The following is a 14,188-nucleotide window of genomic DNA, read 5'->3' as shown; positions in this document are numbered from 1 at the left end:
GTAACCACACTTGATAAATTCATTATTTTGATCTGTAACTTTGAATGAATCTTGTTGTTTCCAAATTTATTCTATTCAACCAATGCTTACCGAAACAGACATTAAATGTAACAATAGTTATCAAAGGTTCCACGCTTACAAATTGATATGCCAGATGCAAATTTCGTCAACACAAGACTCATCAGTGACGCTCACTTCACAAAAATTATAAAGCCAAAACAAGTACAAAGTTAAAAACCATTGACACGAACGTCAAAGCCTTTTGCAAAAGAAGGTGAAGACTGTTAGCGGAATAATGATGATTTTTTAGATATTGTTGAAGTTGAATATTTGCTGTCTTAATGATGTATAATCTTTTTCTAACAAAAAATCAAAATTTGTCACATGTTTAACATTACCTGCTTTAATGGATGATTACGAATACAAAATTATATCACATTTGAGTTCATTTTCAGATTGAAAAAAAAACACGAAAAACTGTAATGATTATGAACAAAAACTTTCACACTTTACCTATGTCGGTGTGGTCAATCGAGAGTTTTATCACTGTTATTAAAAAGGTTCTTGATTGTATCGGTGCACCAATGTTTCAGGTTATTTAGGAGGCAGAGCACTTGAAATCATGTAGAACTCCCAACATTCGGCAACTTCATGTTCAAAGTTAGTAGTCGCAATTCAGGAATAGTGTTGTTTTTTCTTCAAATTTGTATAAAAAACAAGCCATTCATTTTCTGTCTTGAAATGGTTTACATTTCCCTTTGCCTTTTTATGGCCTTTTAATAGCGTACGTTGTACGGTGACCTCATTAAACTCTGGTATAAACTTGTCTACATGTAATTGAAACCATATACACCTTCTTTAATATTAAACATAGTGAATTAAAGAAATAGAAGAAAATGAGTTGGAGGGAAAGTAAAAATAACAAATATAATGAACCCAGAGGAAAATTGAAAAGGGAACGACCATAATCAAATTCCAAAATCGAAAGCTCTAAAAAATAAAACGAATGAATAACAATTGTCGTATTCCTTATTTGTTACAGGTTTTTTTTAAACAGGTTTTATTTTTTTCTGAAAAATAATTCACATATTTATAAAGATGTGATGTGTGTACAAGTAACCATTTTGTACAAATATATAATCTGTAAAAAATACTTTGTGCAAATTATAAATGTGTACATAAAGTGGTTGTACAAATTACAATTTCGACAGAATTTGACGAACTTTCACTTTTAACTTGTACAATAATGCATATTATGTATTTTGTTATAGAATACATGGAGAAGGTGTCCACAGTACAGTCCTTGGATGATGTAAACTTCCCGCTTAAACCTTACACCATTTACCATACACCATTACACCAACCACCCTGTGTCATTACACCATACACGTTATACCTTTGCACCATGCACCTAACATTTTACATGTGGAGCAGTATCTCCTTACCCTTCCGAAGTACTTGAGATCATCCCTAGTTTTTGGATGGGTTCGTGTTGCTTATTTTTTAGATTTCTATGTTGTGTCATGTGTACTATTTTTTGTCTGTTTGTCTTTTTCATTTTTAGCCATGGTGTTGTTTGTTTATTTTCAATTTATAAGTTTGACTGTCCCTCTGGTATCTTTTGTCCCTTTTTTAACAGAGATGGTGCTGCCATACACGTTACACCATTACACAATTCCCCTTACACCATAGCACCATACATCTTCTACCATTGCACCAATTGTAAATATATCAACTTCCACATACAGATGCAGCATTCAAGAATTTAAGACCGTTTTGTGTATTGCGTATAATTTTTATTACACTTGGTTAAGGCAGCCTAATGTTAAAGAACGGAAACGGAAGTTTTTAACATTTAAAGTTCAAGAACCGTTGCTGCGAAAAAAGAATTGTCTTTACTAGCTTCAAATTGATTTCTCAACAAATGTCCTATTGAAATTTCTACAGCAGTTCCAATGAGGTACCCAAATTCTTCAGATTCAGTAAATACCCAAAAATAAAGGCAAAAGTAGTATAACGCTGTTCGAAAATCATAAATTGGTCTAGAGAAAACAAATCCAGGTTTCAAACTAAAACCGACGGAAACATAATACCAACTATAAGAAGAAAACAACGAAACAACAAATACACTATAGTCGCCATCAGCTGAAATTCGTAGCGGTTATCGGTAAAAATAATCTTAACTATCAATCGCGTTCATTCGAGATATAGTTTTTTACATTCCATTCATAAATCGCAAAAAGAAAAACCACTACTGACCTACCTTTTAAGCGATCACACTGTAATAACCCTGACCTTCACATTTTCCAGAATGTTTGCCATTGTAATTCCGTCATCTTCGTTTCTATGAGGATCATTTGTTTACATATGACATTCGTCTCTTACGCAATGTTCTTTTCATTGATGTGATAAGGTTTCCCGCGCTTTATGCAAATTTTATGATATTGAACTCCACGGAAACACTTCCGGTAAAAACAATGGCGGATTCCACCATTCAAAATCGTCTTGGAAAATGTGAAGGTCAGGATTATCACAGTGCAATCACTTAAAAGATAGGTCAGTAGTGGTTTTTTTCTTTTTGCGATTAATGAATGGTAAGTATGATTGATATTTCAACGTCAGCATCATCCTGATTATCATTTGGACCAATTTCTATAATACTTTCAGAATTATCACTGGGACCAAATTCTTTATTGATTAATCACCATTCACTAGCATGCATGTTTAAATTACATTTTCTATCTCCATCAGGGTGTTTTTGTGTTTTGTAAGGTGTTTATTGTGGGGTCCATAATTGTAATACTAAATGGAAGGGATTGTGCTTGATTTTCATATAATGAAGACATAATCTTCCAATCAGTTTAATTTATGTCTGGTGTGTCAGTAACTGCTAGCAGTCCTTCAATAAATGCATCATTGTCATTTTGCTTATTTTTATTATCATTTCATCGGACTCTGACATCTTTTAAACGGAGTTTAATGTACGTATTGCTATGCATTTGCTTGTTCTACATTGGCTAGAGGTATAGTGGAGGATTGAGATCTCACAAAACATGTTTAACACACCTACATTTTTGCACCTGTTCCAAGTCTGGAGGCTCCTAGCTTTTTTATTCTTGTATGTTTTTTTTATTATTATTATTTATTTATATGTTTTGGAGTTAGTATGACGTCCATTTTCACTAAACGAGTACCCATTTTGGTATTGAGCAGCCGAAGCCCGCATCGAGGTGCGAGTTGTGGGGAAGACCCATTGTGGCCTTCTGTTGTTGTCTGCACTTTGGTCGGGTTGCTGTCACTTTGAAATATTCCCCATTTTATTTTGAATTTCATTGTAGGTATCATTGCTTTTCCTACAACAAATTTCATACAATAAACTGTTGTACAAGTAAATTTTTAGTAAAATTGTGTACACATTGTTATTTCAAAATACAAATCATGATTTGTAAAATCTCTCTTGCTTACAAAAAAAACCAAAAGCAAACATTTAATCGATAGTTAATAAAACACAAATCAACATACCTGAACTTATCTGGAATAGAGACTTCTTTAATCCATGTACCGATTTATGGTTTATAATAAAGGAATGATATGGCATCAAAAGAGTGATGATAGATACCAGAGGTACAGTCAAACTCATAAATCGAAAATAAACTGACAACGCCATGGCTAAAAATATAAAAGACAAACAGACAAACAATAGTACACATGACACAACATAGAAAATTAAAGAATAAGTAACACGAACGCCATCAATAACCAGGGGTGATCTCAGGTGATCCGGAAGGGTAAGCAGATCCTGCTCCACATGTGGCCCCCGTCGTGTTGCTCATATTATAACAAATCCGGTAAATAGTCTAATTCGGTATGTCACATTCATGAAAGGGAAGGGTACTGTAGTGAAGACGTAAGGAACATATCCGATATCATTTGAGAAACGGCTATTCAACTTCACCATTTGAAACTCTTGGTTTAAACGCATCCTTGTGAGCAGCAACCCTCTATCAAGGAATTGATGATAGGAAATGCAAGCACGGGGGTATCGTATCAATTGAGAGCTATATTCCCCGTATGCAGGTGCTACTTATAAACGGAAAATTCACAATTGAAAAGCTGAAATCATCTCTTTTGTCGTTAAGTTTTATTTTCAACCGACCCATATTGTCAATTTCTAGATGTAAGTTAAGATATGATGCCGACTTAACTGTATTTGTTGTATCTTTTATCTCTAGCTCGATTCGATAGATGCGTTCAACATAGCCACCAAATTTTGAATTATTTAGTGAAATCACATCATCTATATAGCGGAAATTAGAGTTTAAGGAGATTGCTAAATTCTTATCTTTCTTCCTAAGAAGTTCCTGTATGAAGTCAGCATCATAATAATAAAGACACAAGTCGGCAAGAAGAGGGTCACTATTGGTTCCAATGTAAATGCCGACAGTCTGTTGAAAAACACGTCCTCCGAACGTAATATGTTGTAAATCAAGAAATCAAGCATCTTGATAATGTAAGTTTCTGAGAATTGTTTGTTTGAATCAGAGTGATTCTGTACAAAGATCTTTTAGAGTATATACAATCTAAGACACGTTCATCTTGCAATAGTATTAAAACATTTGACTTTTCTAAACGTTACACAAGTATTCCCCATTCCAAACTAATAGACAAATTTAAAGAGTTAGTATTGCTCTGTTTCATAAAATAAAGTGGCCAACATAGGAGGGATAAATACTACTTTGAAAATGATCACACTAATCCAAACAAAATAATTCTCTTAAACTGACATTATCAAGATGCTTGATTTCTTGATTGACAACATATTGTTATGTTTGGAGGACGTGTTTTTCAACAGACTGTCAGCATTCCAGTGGGAACCAATGGTGTCCCTCTTCTTATCGACTTGTTTTGTTTAATTATTATGAGGCTGACTTCATACAGGAACTTCTTTGGATGAAAAATAAGAAGTTAGCAATATCTTTTAACTTTACTTACCGCTATATAGATGATGTTATCTCACTAAATAATTCAAAATTTGGTGATTATGTTGAATGCATATTTCCTATCGAACTAGAGATAAAGGATACAACAGATACAGTTAAGTCTGCCTCATATCTTGAATTACAAATGAATATTTATATAAATAATGAATATAAATATATTTGCTGAACTCATTTAAAGCCTTCTTCACTTATGAGAAAGGTTAATATGCTAAATATATTTACCGAAGGTGTGATGAGATGGTTGAAGCTGTTAATTTTCTCCTTGATAATATGTAGTTACGTTTAGGCAACAAAGTTTATCGACAGGTTGTAGGTATCACTATGGGCACTAATTGTGTCCCTTTCATAACAGGCTTGTTTTTGTACTGTTACGAATCACAGTTTATGACTAAACTCAGTAAAGACCCGTCGAAATTGCATTTAATAGATAAATTCAACAAAACTTATCATTATCTTGGTGATATTTTTTCGTTAAATAATCTAGAATCTTTTCAATATTCTGCAGAAATTTACCCAAAGAAACTTACTTTAAATAAATCAAATTTAAATGGTAATAACTGTCCTTTCCTTGTACTATTATTTGTCTGTTTGTCTTTTTTCATTTTTAACCATGCCGTTGTCAGTTTATTTTCGATTTATGAGTTTGACTATTCCTCTGGTATCTCCCCCCCTTTCAAGTGAAATAATGTCAAACTGAGTACATCAGAAGCTGTTACAATGAATTAAGTTCTCCTCAACATTTTGTCTTAAATATTTAAAGAGTTAGATAGATCAAAAAGAAGTGGTATGAGTGCCAATCAGACAACTTTCCATCCAAGTCAAAAAGTAAACTATTATGGGTCAAAATACAGTCTTTAACACGGAGCCTTGGCTCACACCACACAACAGGCTATAAAGGGCCCCAAAAGTTACTTGTGTAAAGCCAACGGTCTCATCTATATTAAAAAAAAAACGAGAAACATTTGTGAACCATACCAACAAATGACAACTACTGAACATCAGATTCCTGACTTAAGACAGTTGCAAACATTTGCAGTGGGCTTAAATGTATTAATGGTACCAAACCTTCACCCTTACCTCAAACAATAGTGAAACATCACAACATAGAAAGACACACTATAAAATATCATATATAAACATATTAGAGCTCATTAAGTTTTGTATAATTTTGAAATAATTTGTCCTCAACATAGTACACTAAAGTTTAAAATTCTTTTTTTTAATTCGCATTCAGTGTTCTAAAAAAAATGCTGCAAATCAATTGCGTTATCGGCATTCGTCATAACCCGACCGATTCCGTATGTATGGAGAGAAGCGGATTCGCCCGTGGTTTGCTGGTGAGCGATTTCCAAGATATTGCAAACATAGCAATTAAACATGATGATAACAATTAAACTACAACGTGTATGGTAGCTTCAGGATACAAATTAATGCTGATTAATTTTATGTTGTTTTTGGAGAAGCGATATATAATCTACTTTGGCATAGTTGAGATGATAATTACACAGACAATAAAGTTGCTACACTTTAGTTTGGGTTTTTTTTAATGTGGTATTTAAACATGGTCCATTGGCTTTTTAGTGTTTAAGTTTGTGGAACAGCGTCGGGGTAAGCACTCGCCTTTTCCAAGATTAGGTCCACTTGAATATAGCCTGCAGTTTTCCATTTTTATCCAAGCATAAACGTAAAATACAGTCTGGTTTTTATAGACTGTCAACAAATTATATGCAGTATCTTGTTCATGTTGTCATTAATACATTTGGTATAATTTCTTAGCACATATTGTTTTCTTGTACAATTTCAAGCATTCCTTTCGGAATGTTTTGTCAATGAGACAAAAGACAATAGGATTAGATGCATTGTTTATAAAATACTCCCGTAGAAGGATCGCTGTTCGGATACTATTTTCATAAATCTAGGATTCGTTATTTTAACCAATATTGTGAACACATAAATTAAATATCCTGCGTACGAAACTGCAGTTGCCACTATTAGGCTTATAGTAAGTCGTCTCCCCTTTTCGTATTTGCTGCTGGTTTTTGACGACTTATCTTTCGATTTGCCAGTCACTTCCGTTTGAACATTTCTCAGTTCCACCTCACTATTATTAATTGTTGAGATAGCCTGCGTATTAAATGATTTCAGGTCAGACGTTGACTCATTGATATGGTAGTGTTTTGGTTTTTCTTTTCGTTTTTTCTCTTTCTTCATTTGAGTACATATCACGTACAATATTTTTCCATATATCACACTAAACATACAATGACGGAAATAGTACTAAGAAGAATAACTACGCCGGTGTATGAAACAGCAGTGCGTAAATTTTGATACTCAGATAAAATAGTGCAGTCTCTACCCGTCAAACCAAAATGTGGTTTCCTTTGCATTCAAACCATAAAATACAAACGCTGGAATTGATAACACCACTGCAACTCCTGTTATTATACCTGATATAATATTTATCAAAGTCTCGGGTTTTCTCGTGTTCCGAGAAAAGATAAACTAAGATCGTATGGATATTGCCTAAACTTCCAATTATTGAAAGAAGAATAAGACAGACTGTGGCGGGGATATCTTTCTTCAGAAATTGCTGATAATCTATGTCATCCAAACTGATTTGAGTATCATTCGTTTAGTTTGATTCCATGCTGAAAATTACAAATTAAAAAGAATATTAATAATTTAAAAAATTATTACAAATTTTTTTGTGTTCGTTTCGAAGTTTTTTCACAATACACACCACACTTATACAATTCTTTTTTTCATATACAGAATGAGATAAGAATTTTGGGATTTAAAATTGGTATGTGACCACAATTGCAATTAAATGTACATATTTATGGATATGTCTTTATATGTAGCAACAACTAACTATTTCATTCAAAAAAATATTTACGCGAACCTTCTTGATCTTAAATCTTCAAATGGTTTCGAGGCTAAGATGGTCTTTATTAAGTATTTCTTTTGATGTATATGATTTCGCTTAAGGATGTACTTAGGTGATCTAAGGTAAAATTAAATAAATCAAGAATTCAAAATTGATGCTTTAAGCTGGAAGAGTATTGGAAAAGGATCAAACTAAGCTAAAAATATTGATAGGTCATGGAGCTCCTTTTCGAGATATTTGAATTATAAACTATGGCTGAAAAAGGCTGACTCGGACTTTTATCTTAACTTTGCACTGGTATTATTTGGGTCTCAAATCAAAAAAAAAAAAATCAAGAATCTGCTTAAATTTTGTTAAATGACCTTTAATGAATTATAAAGTCTTATGTTAAAAGATAAATAGGTGTTATGGGGCAAAATATTTTACATTGTATCGTATGAAAAACACCGAGGAGTCCGAACATTTGACACTTATTCCAAAACCTCACCTAAGTACATCCTTAATCTGTATTATACTATGTTCGTTAGTTTTGTTTTTTTGTGAGGGCCTGAATGAAGATATAAATGCTAATGAGTAACCTTCTTTAAAAAAAAGTCATCAGTTTTGACATGTTTAGATTTGTAGTTTAGTAGTGCTTTGCATGTATTTCAATATGCAAGTTCATGTGCTGTATCTATGCATGTGAAAATATAATTGCTGCTCATATATCTTGTCTGCATGTTCTGTGTTTAAATATCATGTAAATGTTAATTAATTATATATAAAAACAAAAGCTCTAAAGAACTTATATTTGTTTTGATATATGTGAACTGAATAAAAAAAAAACATTCGTATTTGTATTTATATTATTATTTTTCTATTTATTCGAAAAATTAAAAAAAGACTTCTCATTTGATATAGCTAATGAACAGAAAATTGATGTTGATTTCTTAGACTCCTTGTGAAGCTTTGGCTAGTTTCTACCGAAACTTAGATTGTTTCTCTGACTGGAAAAGCTGACCTAAAAAGGTTTTGACTGTTCCTCTTGTGACTTCAGCAGGTTTATATCATTGGCGTTCGAATCTTTGTTTATATTTCTCGAGAAAACGTGGTAAATATTTGCCGGTATCATTTTCCCAACCCATTGATGTCAGTTAACAACGTTTGTTTGTATTCACATGTCGACACCGTTGCTATGGGTTTATCAGTCACGGAGAATAGTTGATACCAAGTAGTATCAGTTATCAGATTCTTCGAACTGTTTTTTTTTCTTTCAAATTATACATTCTGTTTCAATATTTCTAGTTTATGAACTAATAAATAATTGTTTTAACAAAGGTTGCAACTGTCTTAGGTTAACATTCAGCATGACTATTGAAAATCTGTCTTAGTTAGATATCGGTGAGAACATTTATAAAAAAAATTACCCCGATTGACAGGTACGAATATATTTACATCCATTCATGTATTTTGGTGCAATTCTAATCAAAAGAAATAAAATCTCGATATAATCTTCAATAAAGGTACCAACAGGAAATATTCTAAACGAATAACATGAACATAGCTAAACCAAATGTTCAAGCAAATATCATGAATATCGAATATCCGGTTTTTTACGGGGCCGACAGGATGAGTCTGATTTTTAATGTTGTAACTCATAATTTGGAACATAGTCCACAGCAAGACGATATTACTCATAAAAGAGCACATTATTCTGAAACCAAAACAGATAGAATTAAAATTACTGTTACTTTAAACAGCTGTGCGCTGCGTAATTATCTATAAAATCTATACATCAGTTCTAAGATTTTTATCTCTGCCGCGGATCAAATCTAAGGCCTCGTGCACTCAGAGGTGATCATGACCACGCTACCAAAAACCATTAATGTGATAAATGTGGAACCACGATATATTTAAAATGAAATTAAAAGCATCATTCCAGCAACGCTTGTATACGTAGTATATAGGTTACAATCAACCATTAAATATTATGGGCGCAGCCATTTTATGAAGATACCATGGTATTCAGAATTTAGAGTATGGCTAATCCTGGTTGGTCGATATGTGCACCCGTATTTCTTATTATTAGAGACTTCGTGCACTCTGCATTATACCAAAGGCAAAATAATATATTTTCCTTAGCCCTAACGGAACTGAGATGTCTTTTCTACGCTAGGATGAGACACGTGTTTTTAAGTGCAAAAATGATAGGCAAAGGAGATAAATACAAATTACTTTGGACCAAAAAGTACTTTCCGAATAATTTTTTCTTTAATTCTAGCAAGGTTTCGTTAAAAACATACACTTTCTAAAGTCTGTGTCTCGAAAAAGGCTATCATTGTCGCCTATGGGGAAATTAGTTGTTTATTGAAATCTATATCTCGCATTTGATACGATATTCCAGGGCTTGTATATTCTATCATCATTTCCTTGATAGAGGGTTGTTGATCACAAAGAAGCTATTAAACCTCATGTTCTAAGTGGTGAAGTTAAAATCGACGCTTCATGAGTTGGTTAACTGGTCACAGATAACAACGGATATGTTCCAATTGTCGTAACTACAATCCCGTCCCCTTTTCTTCGAATATGACCTATCGAATTAGACTTATCATCAGGTTTATACTAACATGAGCAACACGACGGGTGCCACATTTGGAGTAGGATCTAATTACCCTTCCGGAGCACCTGAGATCACCCCCAAATTTTGATTAGTTTCGAGTTGCTCAGTCTTTGGTTTTTTATGTTGGGTTTTGTGTACTGTTGTTTGTCTGTTTGTCTTTTTGTATTTTCTTTTTTTTTAATCATAGCAGTTTATTTTCGACTTATGAGTTTGAATGGCCTTTTGCATGTTTTAGTATCATTTGCCTCTATTTTAAAATCCAGTCATAATACCACAAATTTGTGAGTGTTAACATGATTTCCCTGTTCCTGTACTTCGTTAAAAAAATTGTTTTGACCACTTAATGATCGCTAATTTAAAATAAAACAAATGTTTTCCCCATTTTCAAATGTATTTCAAGCGCTAGAAAATCAAATCGGAAAAGCCTAGTTCCAGATCAGATTTAACTACAGGAAAACGTCAATTAAAGATTCGCAAATGAAATAATTATAATAACTTCCTTATTTTAAGGGTCTTTTTTGTCTGTATTATATCGGATAGAAATTTATTTTATGATTGTATTCCATGTAATGATACCCAACTTAAAATGGTAGCAATCAATACATGTCTACACATTATGTATTAAATATCCATCCTAAGTTCCATCATATTGGTGTCCATTAGTCTTGAGATATCAAAATCTAAAAACTAAAATATGCAGTATTAAATTACGCGAAAATTAGCCACAGTGATCAAATATTCATCTGTCACATTATACTAAGTAATGGAAACTTCAATCTCATGGAAAAGGTATTGAGATTTCAAATGTGGTCATGTTAAAGCATTTACGAAAAAAATCAGGCTTTAACGCTTCATTTAAATTCAGTATACACCAGTTGTTTGCTACAGGAGTAGACACCTTAGCTTGCAAGGACGGCCGATATATATAGAAAAATGAAATTGAGAATGGAAACGGGGAATGTGTCAAAGAGACACCAACCCGACCAAAGAGCAAAAAACAGCCGATGGCCACAAATGGGTCTTCAACACAGCGAGATTTTCTCGCACCCGGAGACGGGCTTCAGCTGGCCCCTTAAAAATGTATACTAGTTCAGCGAACATGGACGTCACACTAAACTCCGAAACATGTAAATGAACCAAAATTTAAAAAAAACATACAAGACTAACAAAGGACAGAGGTTACTGACTTGGGACATGCGCAAAAAGCGGTGGGGTTAAACATGTGTTGTGAGATCTCAACCCTCCACTATACCTCTAGCCAATGTGGAATAAAAACTTGATCAGCAAGAATATCTTGCTTTAGAATATGAAGTAAAATGAAATTGTAAGCGAAACAACATTAACGCGTACAAAACATTTGGATATTTGTTCGGTTGTATGAATGAAGTCGCGTGCATTTCATTAATAAATTGACACGGATGGACTTGAGCAGATGACGTTGCTACACTGATACATGGCGTAATTGGACATATTTTCGAGTATCAAGTCCTGTCCATGATCTTAAAATTTTTAGGCAGTAAGATCAAAGAAAAAATGTTCAAATTGCCGATAAATGTGGATATTACGTCTGTCTATTGACATACATAATTTTTTTTATAGGACTATTTGATAAAAAAAGTTCCATATCAATTTCTGATAATCGCGGTAATTTCAAATAAACCCCGGATGATTGTATGTTGTGTAACAGTACAGTCTTTTAATCAGACATTTAAGTCATTAACAAATTAACCATGAAGAAACAAGTGAGAGTTATTGTAAATACATCGTTTGACGCTAGAAATTTGTCCTTTTTCCTGTCCTCGATTAAAAAAATGATTATATCTGATGTAAATCGGTTAACCATCGACACTTTATTTTGAATTTCGATAGAACATTCAAGTGTAAAAGAATTGCATCAGATAAGTCCACTACAACATCACATATGGCAGTGTTTCTGCAAAGTTAAACATAAGGAGAAGCGATATGATTGCCAATGAGACAATAATCCACCACAGATCTAATAAATTGGATGTAAGCAACAATGGGTCCCTGTACAATCTTCAACAATGAGAAAAATCGTGGTGTGCATTAAGCTATAAATACAAATGGCAACGACATAATAAAACGTAAAAAAATAAAAAAGTAAACAAACTTCCTGATTCATGATTAAATAGTTAACGAAAACCGAGCTGACAGACAACAACTAATGACTGATGAAAGAAGAAACTTTGACTATTCCGATCGATACGTAGATACAAACACATATATCAAGAAGAAACTTTGACTATTCCGATCGATACGTAGATACAAACACATATATCAAGAAGAAACTTTGACTATTCTGATCGATACGTAGATACAAACACATCTATCAAGAAGAAACTTTGACTATTCCGATCGATACGTAGATACAAACACATATATCAAGAAGAAACTTTGACTATTCTGATCGATACGTAGATACAAACACATCTATCAAGAAGAAACTTTGACTATTCTGATCGATACGTACATACAAACACATCTATCAAGAGGACAGAAGACACAAAGTACCATTCTAAGAGTATTTGTAGTTACTATAAGCAAGTTAAACGTATATTACAACTAATACATATATCATGTTTTCCAGAAACATATCAGTCAGTACACATCTAAACGATTTATTGTAACGTTTTCATGAAACGACTTTCAAAAAAATGACATTGATACATCGTAAGATTCAATATTTGGACCATTTTTGTGAAAACATACAAAATAATTCCTATGTATGAGACAGCGGTTGCTATCACAAGACTTGTGGTTAGTCGAATCTCATTTCTAAGATTATGCAAAGAACGCGTACACTTTTTGTTTGCCAATTCACAGGTTCCAGTGTGCAGTTTATTTTATTTTACCGCTTCATTTTGAATTCTTTATGTTATTTGAGTGGTCCCCGATGATTATATATCCAAAGTTGAATTAATAGACGAAACTAGTGTCTTTCATATTGATTTTCTCCATTCTTTTCGACTACAAATTGCACGTAGTATTCTACCATATGAATATGCACACACGACAACGACAAAAAAACTTGTATTAATGTTATACTGTATTAAACTCCTATATGACGCATGTTTTGATACTCTGAAAAAGTCTGATTTTTTTGCCGATTAGACCAAATGGTTGTTTTCGTTTTCTTCAGTCCATAATATATCAATATCAGGTTTAGGTTAGGTATAAAACATAATAGGTATACTTTGTCTTAGATTTAGAAAAATCAGTTTTAAAATTGAACTGATATTTTATGAAGGATAATGCCCAAGTTGATGGCATCGAGAACTTTTTTGACATAGGAAATTTTAAGAAAAGATCAATTTTACAATGCAAATTGATTTTAAAAGTCTATGACTGGTAATATCCGAGATGCGAGACTGTGTTGTTTAAAAGTCAATCTCAAATTGTGTGTTATTCTTAACCATATGTCTTGAATGGTAATACACATTGGCATATCTGCGCGTTTCGTCTACATAAGACTCATCAGTGACGCTCAGATCAAAATGTAAAAAAGCCAAACAAGTACAAAGTTGAAGAGCATTGAGGACCCAAAATTCCAAAAAGTAGTGCCAAATACGGCTAAGGTAATCTACGCCTTGGATAAGAAAATCCTAAGTATTTCGAAAAATTCATACTTTAGCAAACGGTAAATTTATAAAATAACCATATAATTGATATTCATGTTAACAC

The sequence above is a fragment of the Mytilus edulis genome, chromosome 12 (genome assembly GCF_963676685.1).
Source record: "Mytilus edulis chromosome 12, xbMytEdul2.2, whole genome shotgun sequence".
Lineage (NCBI taxonomy): Eukaryota > Metazoa > Mollusca > Bivalvia > Mytilida > Mytilidae > Mytilus > Mytilus edulis.
Note: the sequence above shows the minus strand (reverse complement) of the source record.